This window comes from Lissotriton vulgaris, chromosome 1_2 (assembly GCF_964263255.1).
Source record: "Lissotriton vulgaris chromosome 1_2, aLisVul1.2, whole genome shotgun sequence".
In the NCBI taxonomy this organism is placed as follows: Eukaryota; Metazoa; Chordata; class Amphibia; order Caudata; family Salamandridae; genus Lissotriton; species Lissotriton vulgaris.
In genome coordinates, this window is record NC_141686.1 from 202,054,603 (window position 1) to 202,070,053 (window position 15,451).

Genomic DNA, 15,451 nt, shown 5'->3' on the forward strand with positions numbered 1-15,451 from the left:
TGAAACAGTAAACAAAGGAGATTGAAAACAATTGTGTCAGTTGATGGAATCCCACTGACTATCACTGAGGAGACAGATTTGAGTGGTGGTAGTGACACAGAGGAAGATCAACAGAGACTTAGGAGATCAAAAAGTGCAAGAGTACTTTGTCAAAGGTATTCTGCATGGATTTACTATGTGAAGAAGTAACTGAATGTATCATTGGATTAACACTTTGATGTGAAAACTGACTTGTTCGAACCTCTTAGACATCACACTAATGATATTGCTAAATGAAGCTTTTGTTGCTCGTATATGAATTTACCTTGAAAAAACAAAAGAAAAGAGGCTTTTAGCAAAAACAGGAACAATTGGTTTACTTAAACACTGCGGCCGTGGATGTAGCTTACAGAACCAAGTCTAAGGACTGACTGAAAGTACCATTGATTTGAGCGTCATTATATATATTTCCTGGAGCATCTTAAAACTGTTCATTGATCCTTTTCAGGAAGGGGAGTCATAAATTATTAGCCTAGTCATGGAGCCATTACATGCCTAGTCATGGAGTCATAAATTACTCCCACTTGATAACAAATGAAAGTGGGCCTCAACCTAGGGTGGGCACAATAAGGGCCAGTGGATAATGTCACCAAAAAAAAAAAAAGGGGATAATGTGTCAAATCTTTGGCACAGGGAGTATGTGAGCACTACTTGTGATGTGCGTGTTGTGTCCTGATTGGCTGAGTTTTCCTAACTTCATTTAGGATCTAACTTTATGATGTTTTGAGAATGTGCACCCCTCCAGCCATGTTCTAATTATTGAGGGCAATCTTCCCGGATCATTGTGGTGTGGCTTTTTATCTGTGAGATTAATCTGGGTTTTACCTGTTTGTACGATTGTTCTGCTGGTTACATGTCACCCCACCTATGATCTGTGAATCAGTACTTCAGGCCTAGTTCACAGGGCCTGTCTGACCATGTATTTATCACTCAGGGTTGATGGCGAGGTCATAACGGGTGATTTCACCAACAATGATTCGATTTAGTTTTTATGCACTCATGTATCATTGCGTACATCAATATGAACATTCACCCTCTGGTTGAATTTTCCACATAATGTCCCCATACTTCAAGACAGTTACGTTATTAACTGTTACTACTTCCTTAGTTACTTGCATTCTACCAAATTTGAGGACTGTTCTTTTATAGCAGGAAAACCCCACCTGTAGGAAACAACACAAAAACAATATGAATATGAAAATGGGCAGCAATCACGTACACCAACCAGCCAACCATCGAGGAAGCCAGGAAAACCAACTGTTATACCATTCCTGCTCAGGGGCACGCATGTATCTTTGTAAATGGTGCAGTGCTTGGATGGCAAGTCCTATTGTCCTTGTCATTGCCTAGGATAAACATGCAACAGGATGCACCAATCATGGCACACACCCCGCCTTCACTTGCTGTCAACAAGTCCAATCCATATTGATGTTGCATCACCATGAGGAGGATGGCTCTTAGTTCTTCCTTGATTGCATGAAGTCCGAGTTCAGTACTGTTCTTCATTTCCAACATTTCCCATCTGGTTATTTGCAACCAGTCGCCATTTACTTTCACCATGGTGAAGAAGGTTATGGACCATCCCGCATTTACGTGCCTGTCAGAAAACAGTCTGAATTCTTTTGGAATGTCCTTGAAATGAGCCCAGCCAAAAGGCAAGCCGGGCTGAAGACGGCTGGAATGCCAGAAACCGGTCCTCGGAAGCTTGTTTCCGGTCCAGGGAAGACATGGCTTGGCAGTTCGGGCTGGACTGTTCCCATGAGGCACAGGGTCAGACTGATTTACATATAGCCATGTCTGAACTGGGGTGGCAGAGTGGGCTAAAGAACGGTGATGGATCAAACCCAGATCTTTTGACTGGGTGTGAGTGTTGGATTGATTCAGATGCTCTGTCCATCACCACCCCCTTTTGTACTGCTTTTGGCCGCCATAAGTGTGGCAGGGTATGCTCAGACATGAGTCCCTTGCTCACTTTGCCACTGGATTCAGGCAAGCCGGGCTGAAGACGGCTGGAATGCCAGAAACCGGTCCTCGGAAGCTTGTTTCCGGTCCAGGGAAGACATGGCTTGGCAGTTCGGGCTGGACTGTTCCCATGAGGCACAGGGTCAGACTGATTTGCATATAGCCGTGTCTGAACTGGGGTGGCAGAGTGGGCTAAAGAACGGTGATGGATCAAACCCAGATCTTTTGACTGGGTGTGAGTGTTTGATTGATTCAGATGCTCCGTCCATCACCACCCCCTTTTGTACCACTTTTGGCCGCCATAAGTGTGGCAGGGTATGCTCAGACATGAGTCCCTTGCTCACTTTGCCACTGGATTCAGGCAAGCCGGGCTGAAGACGGCTGGAATGCCAGAAACCGGTCCTCGGAAGCTTGTTTCCGATCCAGGGAAGACATGGCTTGACAGTTCGGGCTGGACTGTTCCCATGAGGCACACGGTCAGACTGATTTGCATTTAACCATGTCTGAACTGGGGTGGCAGAGTGGGCTAAAGAACGGTGATGGATCAAACCCAGATCTTTTGACTGGGTGTGAGTGTTTGATTGATTCAGATGCTCCGTCCATCACCACCCCCTTTTGTACCGCTCTTGGCCGCCATAAGTGTGGCAGGGTATGCTCAGACGTGAGTCCCTTGCTCACTTTGCCACTGGATTCAAGCAAGCCGGACTGAAGACGGCTGGAATGCCAGAAACCGGTCCTCGGAAGCTTGTTTCCGATCCAGGGAAGACATGGCTTGGCAGTTCGGGCTGGACTGTTCCCATGAGGCACAGGGTTAGACTGATTTGCATATAGCCATGTCTGAACTGGGGTGGCAGAGTGGCTAAAGAACGGTGATGGATCAAACCCAGATCTTTTGACTGGGTGTGAGTGTTTGATTGATTCAGATGCTCCGTCCATCACCACCCCCTTTTGTACCGCTCTTGGCCGCCATAAGTGTGGCAGGGTATGCTCAGACGTGAGTCCCTTGCTCACTTTGCCACTGGATTCAAGCAAGCCGGACTGAAGACGGCTGGAATGCCAGAAACCGGTCCTCGGAAGCTTGTTTCCGGTCCAGGGAAGACATGGCTTGGCAGTTCGGGCTGGACTGTTCCCATGAGGCACAGGGTTAGACTGATTTGCATATAGCCATGTCTGAACTGGGGTGGCAGAGTGGCTAAAGAACGGTGATGGATAAAACCCAGATCTTTTGACTGGGTGTGAGTATTTAATTGATTCAGATGCCGTCCATCACCACCCCCTTTTGTACTGCTTTTGGCCGCCATAAGTGTGGCAGGGTATGCTCAGACGTGAGTCTCTTGCTCACTTTGCCACTGGATTCAGGCAAGCCGGGCTGAAGACGGCTGGAATGCCAGAAACCGGTCCTCGGAAGCTTGTTTCCGGTCCAGGGAAGACATGGCTTGGCAGTTCGGGCTGGACTGTTCCCATGAGGCACAGGGCCAGACTAATTTGTATATAGCCATGTCTGAACTGGGGTGGCAGAATGGGCGAAAGAACGGTGATGGATCACCCCAGATCTTTTGACTGGGTGTGAGTGTTTGATTGATTCAGATGCTCCGTCCATCACCACCCCCTTTTGTACAGCCAAAATACCCAGCAGTTCTTTTCTCTCGAACCTGATGCAACAGAGTTGTCTTCTTCTGCAGCTGGTATAGGTACAACTCTGACAGATCTTCTTCAGGAGTGGCCAGGGTTGGGGTGCATATAGTGACAAGAAAGCATAGACCACACCAAAGTCAAGGAATGAGCTGGGTATAAGCAAATGCACCGCACTGGAAGTAAGAATCCATCAGCGTGGAGGTGCTCATTGCAAGTCTGATATGTGTAGTATTGTGCAACGGTTCTAGTTTGTGCTGAGTGTAATTGTTCCTTTACCTCTGAAACACAATGAAAACAGTGTAAGTTTCAGCATAATTAGGGGTTGTCCCTTCCCTTCCAAGCAGGTGTACCTCTCTATCTCAGTATCCCATATTTACTGGCAGGAGTTATCTATGCTGGTGTTTAACCCTCCCCTACGAGGCTTATTTCCTTTTGCATCATCGAGGTGGATGGCCCTACACTGGATCTCCATGTCTGACGTCCATCTGTTAATAAAGAGGACTGCCCCAGACACCCTAAGGGCCACCTTGGGACCACAAACTGAAGCAGATGTGTTTATGCACTGGAGTGGTGGCTTTGCTACCTCCAAAAATCTCTTTTTCTGGAAAATGTTGGTGCCAAACTAGTGTTCTCCCCAATGCTACCCATCCTGAGCATCCTATCTAGTTCTGTTTGATTATCACTAGGCCCGGTGAAGAGGTACAGGGATGTGGGATTAGCCTTGTAATGAGTCATATTTACCAATACTGTAAGGGATTCTACTCTGTTGGGTTGTACCTTGGCCCAAATATTACATACGTAGAGGTGGAGAAGGTATTTTGCTTTTTCAGGGGCAATTTTTCGGACAAGTAAAGCATGTATGCACCTACTGAATGCGATATCAGTGAACAGATGAGACAGTCAATTAGGAAGCTGTAAGGTGTGTTTTTCACCCAAACTGGTACGTTTGGTGTTTCCCCGGACCGTTAGATCACTGACAGCACAGTGCATTGTGAGTGGGGGGTTGTGCGAGCCACTTGCGGACGTGGGACTGGCCCTTATCAACCCCGCAGCTTGCCTGGTTCTAAGAGAGGAGGGGGAATCGCGACCCAGTCTCAGCCCTGGGAGTTCTCTGTACTACATCCTCAAACTCTGCTACTACATGCTAAGTACTCCCTAAAGTTCTTCAGCAGAACCCGTATTGGTGCTGCCACTTTCTGCGCCATTGCAGCCACAGCTATTCTGACCATGATTGCCTGCTTGTCTCTCAGGGTCTTTGGAGCAACATCCTGGTTTCCTACCAACTTCTTCCTGTTCTCTCTCTCTTTCCTTCCAGGACTTTCTTTCCCACCTTAGGGGGCTTTGCTGCATGTAGGATAAATTCCAATTGGGATTTTCCCTCCTGTATCTGTTGCATTCCTCGGCCATATCCATGCTCTCTGGCCAAAATGACCCTCCCCTAGGCCAGGACCAGCCAAATTGGTTCCCCTCCTTAGTCTAGTCTCCTAGCAGGTTGCAAAATGGATGGGCAAAGTTTTCCCCTTCATCTCTCGCAATTTACTCCTTCTGGGTCAACCCACAATGGTTATGTGCTTGAGGCCAGCGGCACACCCCCTTGTTGCTAGTTCCTGGAGCGCAGGGGTGCTTTTCCCCACCCACACTAGTTGTGTCACAGTCCAGTACAGTTATGAATCTCCCAGTCACCCATTTGCGCAATGGAAGGGCATCGAGCTTTGGGGAGATTTAGCACTGGACTGTGGTGACACTCAGAGTGACTGGGCCTCCAGTCTGTTTGCCTCCCCTGTTCAGATCTAGTAGTTTGTTGTTCAGTAGGGGGCCCTCGGGCTCCTCCTGCTGTCAGATTGGTATAACCTAGTGTGTGGATGGCAGGCAATGGGTAGAGCACCTTCATTCCTACTAGCTGTGGGGGAGGGGCAGACGTCTTACTTGCTGGTTCTGGAATAGAATTGCCAATCTGTGCCTCCTCGAAGTTGGCCCATAGTTCTAACAGTGCCTCTCTTCTGGCTCTCTTTTGCCCTACATATTTGGTTTGAATGTGTGTTCCTCTGTGTTCAACTATGTTAGTGTTGAAGGTTCTCCTCTCTGGCCAGGGAAACAGAGGCGTCTTAGTGTGTTAGTGCCATTCATGGCAATGCTTGCTAAGTTTTTAGACTTGTTTGTTGCATGTTCTTTAGTGGCGACTCTATGTTAAGCTGGGAATTTTTTAGGGGACTGATAGACTCTAGCTTTTCAGGATTTCTCAATTGTGGAGAAATAGCATTTCCCAGATCGATGTCTGAATTTAAAATCCAAACTTTGTTAAAGTCAGGTTTTAAATTGCAGTTCTGAAAATGCCACTTTTAGAAAGTTTGCATTTTCTTACTTTAGCCATTTGGTGCCTTCAGTCTGTCTCTGATCTCATTTCTGAGGTGGGTGAAAGTTGGGCCTTGTGTATTCCCCCAAGACAGTCACACACAATGGGAACATGGGTGTGACTTGATGGGCCATCCTGGCAAGATGGGAGGGAGAATCTTGAACCAGCCTCACTTACTCTTGAATAGGGTGTGTCTTGTCTCCACACAGCGGGCAGGCTGCATATACCCCTGTAGTGAGCTAAGAGCCAGGGCAGGAAGGTAGGACCTCTGTACACTTCAAATACACAAGTGGGTATACATACTGGACGTCTGACACCACCACTTCAGTACACTTCTGTACCTGTGAAGACTCTGCCAGGAAGAAGGACTGCTGTGCTGCTGAAGGACTGCCACTCTGCTGGACCGCTGCTTTGCTGGACTCCTATCTGACTGTTGCCCTGCTGCTTGCTATTCTCAAGCCTGGCTGAGAAGGACTGGACCTGCATCACTAGAACTAAGAGCGACTCAAAAACTAGCTGAATGGCCTCCTGATCGGAAGTCTCAGGGACATAAAAGATATCCAATCACCTTGTCTCTGCACCTGGACTTTGCCATCTGTGATTCTGCAGTTGCCCCAGTTCTCAACCCTTGGGAGTGGGCCAAGGCACCTGGTCCAGTGGATTAGACTCATCTTCTGTTAAACCAATGCATCACTAGAGATCAGAGCTGACGCATCACCTCTGGAGTGTGGATCAGAACTGGCACATTGCCTCGGCTAGGTGGATAAGCACTGAGGCATCGTCACTGCTGGTGGCTCGGACTTGACGTATTGCCTTCAGAATCACCACTGCATGACACTCTTCACGGTGTGAGGCTTTCACATCTCAGTCAATGGCAGCCTCGATGATGGTGCAGAATCTACACATAGCAGCCCGTCGAAGCCGATGCATCACCACTGCTGCACAGATCAGGACTGCTACGTTGATCAGCACCGACGCATCACCTCAACTGTATCATGCCTCCTTGACATTGGCACACCCAGGATTAAGGTACTTTGATTCAGCGGGCCTCACTGAATCCCTGTACAAGGCTTGTGCTCCATCACAGTGGGTCAGAACTTTTGAGTTTGTCCCAGTCTGGCACGACTTGATATCCCAAATACCGCGTTTAGCTTCTAGGTGACATTTTTACCTAATAACTTTAAAATTCAATATCTCAAGTTCTACTTATTGGATTTTTGTCATTTTGGTCTTGTTTTATCTAGTGAATTAAGTTATATTTTTCTATCCTGGTGAGGATTCTTTTTTTGGGATATTTGCACTCTTTTACTGTTTAAAGTGTTGCACAAATACTTTACACATTGCCTCTAAGTTAATGCTGACTGCTCTGCGCCAAGCTACCAGGAGATGAGCACAGGTTAATTTTGGGTTTGCCTGCTTCTTACCCTGACTAGGGTTGTGGTTGCTGCTTGCCATGGGATCATACTCCTGTCAACTAATAACCCAATTTCTAACATTGGTCGCAGTGTGCTTCTCCAGCTGAAAGTGGGAAGAGCTAACCAACCCATTGGGAGTTGTTTTTACTAAGGCAGGAAAACCTGGCGAGGGACCATAAGCATTCACGTTGTCTGACCGCGGATGGTGTCCTACCGTAAAGTCCACTCATTGTAGGGAGATGGACCACCTCAACATTTTGGGATTTTCACCCTCATCTGCATGAGCCATTTGAAGGGCATGTGGTCTGTCTAAACCAGGAAGTAAGTCCCAAATATGTATGGTCTCAACTTATTTAGTACCCAGACCACTGCAAAAGGTTCTTCTAAATCGCACTCCATTTCTTTACCTGTGGATGTATCCTCTTGCTAATGAAGAGTGCACCTGGTCTAGGCCCTCTTCACTCAACTGTTTTAAGACCGCTCCTAAGCCAAGCTCTGAAGCATCCGTCAGCGATATGAAATGTTTGGAGAAATCGGGTACCTTGAGAACAGGTGCTGTGGAAATGGCTTCTTTCAGGGTGTCAAAGGCTTTATGACAAGCCTCTGTCTAGTTCACCAATCAGGGCTGCTTTTTATAATTCAGCTCTGTTAAGATGGCAGGAATGCTGCTATATCCCTTAATGAATCTTAAGTAGTATTCTGTGAGGCCCAGGAAGGATCTCACCTCTGTCTGAGTTTTAGGTAGCTGCCAGGCCATGATAGTGTATGCCTTGGCCTGAAGGGGCTGCACCTTGCCCCCACCTACCAGGTGACACAGGTACACAATGGAATCCTGCCAAATCTGGCACTTACCGGCCTTGGTGGTCAGACCTGCCTGTTTCAGGGCCTGAAGCACCTCGCGGAGGTGCTATAGGTGTTCCTCTCAGCTGAAAATGTAGACAGCAAAGTCATCTAAGTAGGCAACACAAAAGGCCTCCTTACCAGCCAGGACCTTGTTAACCAAACTTTAGAAGGTAGCAGGGGCATTCTTAATGGGAAAGGGCATCACACTAAAACTGGAAGTGACCCTATGGGGTTGAAAATGCAGCTCTATCTCCCGACCCCAGACAGAGCGATCCGCCAATAGACTGATGTTGAATCAACGGTACTTAGGAATTTGGCAACACTCAGCCTGTCAATGAGCTCATCAGCTTGGAGGATATGCAGTGTGTTACTCCTGGTAACGGAATTGAGTCCTCAGTAGCCCATGCAGAACCAGTTTTGGTGTGTCGCCTGGAGAGTCTGCCTTTGGTACCGGCACCACTGGGCTGGAACAAGGGCAATTGGAGGGCTCAATCTCTCCCAATGCCAGCATCTTGAGACTTTCCCCCTGATGCTGGCTCTCACCCTGTCTGACAATCTGACAATTTTGTTCTTAACAGGTAAGCTGTCTCCAGTGTCAATATCATGGACGCACAGAGATATGAGTCCAGAGGTAATTGAGAACAGTGGGGACAACTGTCCCACCAACTGGTAACTGGTTCTGAGGTCAGGGTGGAAGAAAGGTTGACACCGTCCACTTACCCATCATGTTCCTGTGCAGAGAGGAGTTCAGGGAGAAGTTTACTCTCCTCTTCTACTCCCTCATCTGTCATGAGGAGCATGCTCACTTCTAACCTCACATAGTGAGGCGTGAGTCTGTTCACATAGAGCACCCTTAGGGGGTTCCTATGGACCTGGAGATCCACCAAGTAGGTGGACTCACCCTTTCAGTCCTTGATCTTGCATGGGCTGGTCCAGTGGTCCAGGAGAGCCTTGGGATCTACTGGCTCCATGACCCTTACTTTCTGGCCAGGCTGAAACTCTACCAGAGTGTCCTTCTGGTCTTTCAGGAGCTTCATGACGTCTTGAATGGCCTCCAAATTACTTTTTTGCCTTTTTCCAGAGGCAATGCATCTGGTTTCAGAGGACCAGCATGTAGCTGACCACATCCTGGGTGGGGTTCCTGGGAGGTGTTTCAACTCCTCTTTGACAGGATTGCCATAGAGGAGTTCAAAGGGGCTTAACCCATCTCCTGTCCGTGGCACCTTTTTGTAGGCAAAAATAAGACCCAGTAAGGGGATGTCCCACATACACCTCATGGGCTCAGACAAAATCGTGCTGTTCTAAGACTTGTTGAATCTTTCCACAAGACCATTGATCTGAGGACTTCATGTATGCAGACATAGAGTTAGCGCCTCTTTCAGACACTACCCTGTTGGGCAATCCAACATGAGCAAAGGTCCCCATCAGAGCTCTAACCAGATGCAATCACTGACCTCAGAGGGATTGTCTGTGGGTAGAGGGTGGCCTGTTCCACCAAGACTGAATAAAACTGTTGCCTAAAGCTGTCTCAGGGTCCCAGTGACCAATTATTTTTAAGCTCACCCTTTCAAAGGGGGTGCAATAGCTGGTAATTGGATCAGGGGAGTTTTTTGCTTTTTCTCTGATTTCCCGCTGACCTGGTAGGTGGGACAGGACCTGCAGAATGCATCTGAGGCTGTTTCCATTCTAGGCCAATACAAGTAGGAGGCATGCCTGGTGGAGGTCTTGTCTTGCCCTAAATGTTCTGCCAGGGAGTTGTCATAGCCAAACCCAGTAGGAAGGTCAGGTAACAAAGGGGGACCATAATCACATGGGCGGATCCAGCACCGGGAGCCTTCAGCTATAGAGGTGATCATTCTCCCAGTAGATTGGGTGATCCCTAGAAGCTTCACCTGCTGCATGGACTGATGGCAATGTCTTTCTCGGTTGTCTCAAAGGTCTCCTCCTCAGAGAACCCATGAACCTCTATTGTGGGAATTTCAGAGACTGGTTTCCCACGACCCTTGCCCCACTCCTTGCCAGTTTCATGGGCCATTGTACCAGGCTCTAGATGCGTGGACTCCCTTCGTTGGCAGCCGTGAACTGTGTGGTCATACAGACCCACTTAGGCAATCCCACTATCACCATGTGTGACTTGCACTCGACCTCCCTCCAGGTAGTGTTCTCTGGGTCATTACCTAACAGACAATCTACAGGCATGGCAAGGATTATGGCTACTTTCGGAAAACCTGAGACCTCCCCACTCAATGTGTGAGACCCATGTACCAGAGCAACCGGTACATGGGTCTCACGATTGCCGACAACTATGACTTGGTGGAATGTGTTCGGAAGGACCTGCTCTGCAGACACCACCTGACTCTCTGTAGTAGTCATACTGCCATCTGTGTATCCCAAAACCTCCACCCGTTGCCCATCGACAGTGACCCGCTGCCTATAATTTGAAGTATTTCGACACCATCTCTTTTTTCCCAGAGAAACTAGGGTCACTGCTGTCTGCTCCACAAAGCTAACTGAGACTATCTCCTCCCCGATTCCTAGACTCGCCAGCCCAGGTGTCTGCCCAAAAGTGCTGTGGCTTGCCCTCTTGGGACATTTGGAGCCGCCCTTGGAGTGCCCATATTTGTATCACTCAGTACATTGGGTACAAAATTGCCTGTGTGCTTGTCAAAGAAACCCTTCACTTAGTATCAGAATGGGACTGGTTACCACTATTCCCTTGAGGATTGTGGGAGCTTTTAGAGAACTCTGTGCTCCCCCCCATTTTTGTTCTGGATGGAACCCTGACGACCTTTGTGGGGGTCCTCATCAGAAATTGTTTGGGATACTGGTGCTAGCCCAGATGTCCACCTCCTCAGCAAGCTTCCTGGAGACAGTCAGCTTACTGTCAACTAGGTGCTGGTACAACTCTGTAAAACTGATACTGTGCATGTGCTGATCAAACTGTACAACCAAACATAATCATTAACTTTGCTGCCCACACCCAACCATTGAGTATCTTGCTGGAGTAGTTCACAAAATATACCAGGGATTCGTTTCGGAGCCTCTGATTCTTCCTGAATCTTTGGTGATACTTCTCAGGGATCAGCACAAATTTAGGAAGTAAAATGGCCCCCAAACTCTAAAATGTGTCCCTCTTCCCAGGAGGCATGTGTTTCCAAAGACCACCCACCCTTCTCAGTGCTCTTCAGGTACCTTGTGACCCCTTAGTGCAACATCATAGGCAAAAAATTATTTGTCAATGTCTTTCCCAATCACATAACTGGGCACCAAAAACTTGGGCATGCATACCCTTTTTTCTTCTTCTTCAAGTACTGCAGGTATGCTGTCAAAATCAATGTATTCTGGCAGCCTGGCGTTGATGTCCAGCTCATTCAAACTCACTTGAGCCAGTTAGATTTTTTCAATTTAGCCATCTGCAGCTTACATTCTCTCTCTTCCCTCATCTCCGCCAGTTCCTCTGGGGACAGGCAGCAGGAAGAGACACTGCTCCCTGCCCTGGTAGGAAGCTCCATATCAGGGATCACACCCTCCACCACTGAGGGTAGTTGACCAAAATGGACATTCTCTAGCCAGTCATACTCAGCTGGAACTTCATCTAGTGCGGAGCGACCTTCTGTCCAGACTCTCCACAACTTTTGCAGCTCCTCTTTTCTGGTGGCGCTCTTGGCAGGAAGTCCAAACTCCCTTTAGAAAACTTTGAGCTGGGCCAGTGTATTTTGCAAGGTTGGCCAGCTCAAATTCCATGCCTGTGTCATAGAACCAGCAGCCAAAGTCATAATTTTGAGAACAAATCTATAAACTGCTAATCATGGAGAATTCATCATTCAAATTGGTCTTGGCTATGGATTTGTAGTGTACACCAAGTTAATGTATGGCAAAGCACAAACACAAGTCCTATCCTCACCGGTGATCATCAATGTTAGATATTGGGCTGTTGGTTGACTGGTGTATGAGCCGTAGGAAAGCAATAACCACAATTTTAGTCAGGGTAAGAAATAGGCAAACCCTAAATTAACCTGTGCTCAGCCTCTGGTAGCTAGGCGCAGAGTAGTCCGGCCTAACTTAGAGGCAATGCATATAGTATTTGTGCAACACTTTAAACAGTAAAACAGTGCAAACACCACACAGAAAGGTTCCATGCCAGTTCAAAGTCAAAACAAGCTTTATTCGATTTTAAACATTAAAATCATAAAAGCAGGCATATAAAAAATATATCATCCTATTTTACATATAAAGTTCATCAAAGCACATATAATGAATACAAGTTCCTAAAAATTCATAAAATACATATCGACAATCGATAGTTTCTAAAACATTCTAAAACATTTCCTAGTCCTTAAAACACTCTTTAGAAAACGCACCATAGAACCAATACAGTAGCAATTTCCCAACATCAGAAAAATGCAAAAAGGCAGGGCGACATTGTCTCCATCCTCCCTGTTTTAGTAGGGGTATTATTCATCTTCGCCTTTCGTTGCTATAAAATGTACAAAATAGAATTACATGTATTATAGTTTGTAAGGAGATATTGTCGCAGGGACATCAGCAGAATTCCCTTGACCAATCGTTAGTAACTGGATGGCTAATCAAGCGATGGAAAGTCCCAAATATTAATCTTGCTAGCAGATATCTATCATATCCACCCAAGATACATATCAAATATGGATGAATGTCGTATGTTATAGTGATTATTTGGTGCTTGACCACCATAGGTTTATTCATCTCAAGAGTTTACCTATTTTCATACAGACTTTTTTAAAATCCTTCCGGTTAATACAATTCATATTTTTGGGTGAAGAAAAAAACTCTGGGTGTTCGATGTCCAGCATAACATTTTTTGCATATTTAAGCCATAAGATTTTGCAGGCATTATCTAATCTCATTGCATCCATTATTATTTCCTTATTAAGGCCAGTGCTAGCTGAAGTCCAAATTCTATTCCAAAGCAACACAGGTTGAACCTTAATTTGGTCAGAAATATACGGTACTCCTAGCTTGCTGTGACAATTAAAAACTGGGGCACAAACTGGGACCACTAATTAAACCTTAAAAAGGCATTTTCACTACATTGAATCGATATACATTCTTGAAAACCCCAAATACCTGCACCATAAACTGCTATGCTCACACATTTGACTTGATACATTTTTTATAGAATTTCCAGAGGCCTTTTCCCCAATCTTTTTGTAAAGTTTATTAGGGCCGCAGTGGACTTCAAAATGAGTAAGCTCCTGGTCTTAATCGCTGGTGCCCAGGAACCGGTTCGATTAAAAAGGACACCCAGATAACAAAAAGAGTTAATAGTTTCCACCCTGCTCCCCCGCATAGTAATTTCTAGTCTTGATTTTCCCTCTCCCACGTGACATGATGAAACTTTTCTTTGCATTCAATTTTAACCCACGACCGTTCATGCAACTGGTATAAAAGGAGAGAGCCCTTGGTAATCCGATCTGGGTATGAGCCATAAATAAGGCATCATCGGCATAGAGGAGAGAGGCTATCGGGTGGGTATTTATAGATGGTGGATACCTAGGGCCCGATTCACAGAACTAACTTAAGACAAAATCCTAAACGTACTACCTTTGGTATTGACAGAAGTTAGGATTTTGTCTTAAGACAGACTTAAGACAGATTTAAGACAGAATCCTAACTTAAGTCTGTCTTAAGTCTGTCTTAAGTGCGGGATGCGCGATTAGCCGCAATGGACCCTGGGGAGTGTAGTCCTCTCACTCTCTACAATCCTGGTCCCGGTCCCTTTTTCCCTATGGCAGTGACAAGGCAAAGGCTGGCTTGCTTCCTGGCTTCAAAAGGGCTGAATTCAATTTCAAAGGGCGTCCCGCACTGCAGGAGCCCCAGGGTACTTTTAACCGTGCCTCCTGGCGCTCCGGTGATGTCGGCAAGTGCGCGACGGCGCAATTTGCTGCAATGGACCCTCGGGAGTGTAGTCCTTTCATTCGCTACACTCCCGGTCCTGGTTTCCCTATGGCAGTGACGAGGCAAAGGCTGGCTGGCTTCCCAGCTTCAAAAGGGCTTAATTCAATTTCAAAGGGCGTCCCGCGCTGTGGGAGCCCCTGGGCACTTTTAACCGCGCCTCATGGCGCTCCGATGATGTTGGCGGGTGCACGACGGCGCGATTTGCCACAATGGACCCTAGGGAGTGTAGTCCTCCCACTCTCACTCCCTACATTCCCGGTCCCGGTTTCCCTATGGCAGTAACGAGGCAAAGGCTGGCTTCGTCTCCCCAGCTTCCCGGCTTCAAAAGGGCTGAATTCAATTTCGAAGGGCCAGTTTATAAACATGGAAGTGAATTCAATACAAAAAAACAAGACTAAAAAAAAAAAAAATCCAATAAACTTAATTTTTGAACCTATCAATAAGTTGAATTTTTTTAGTTAAACATAGCACCTACAAGTAAAAAGCATCAACACATTGCCGCTTCTGGGCATGAGAGAACACCCCCTAGAAATGACCATGCAAGTAATGTAGATCCTTGAGCAGCAACTATGCCAGACAGACTGGGCAGAACTGGTACATCTGCAACACCCCAGTAGCAGGTGTTGCAGGTAACATGACCCCAACCATAGCAGAAGGCGTCTTAGTCACTCCCACAAATAACAGGCTTAGTGAGAGTTTCATAGAAGTGGCATGAAAAAGAGGGGTCAATGTGACAGGGAAGTAGATTTCAAGAGTCACAACATGGTAATACACATTAAGGACCTGTTTTAGAAACGTATGTACCCACCACAATATTTGATTATGCAGATGGAAAGTAAAGTTATTCAGATCAACGTTATCTACAATGTTTTCTGGGGTACTTAAGAGTGCCTTTGATGAAGGGAGATGTAGACAGGAAAGCAGTGCCGGTCTGGACAGTGAAGGCAGTGTTGGTTCGAGGAGTGGGCAGGCAGGCTGGACAAATTAGAAAAATAGACACAACTAATCACAGTGTTTCTTGGCTAAACATATTTTAAACGATTATGCCAACTGAGATCAGATAGGTCTACCTCCGATAAAGAAAACGTCAATGCAGCCTTCAAGATGAAAACTGTTGGAGTAGGAAGGAAAGACAATAGTCGAGAACATTAGAGGGAATGAACAAGCGTGTGGAAGGTGTAATATAGACAGCAAGATACACCGTTATATAATGTACTCAGTGTTATACCTCACACATAATTCACACAAAAGTGTTGAAAGGAAAGTGTGC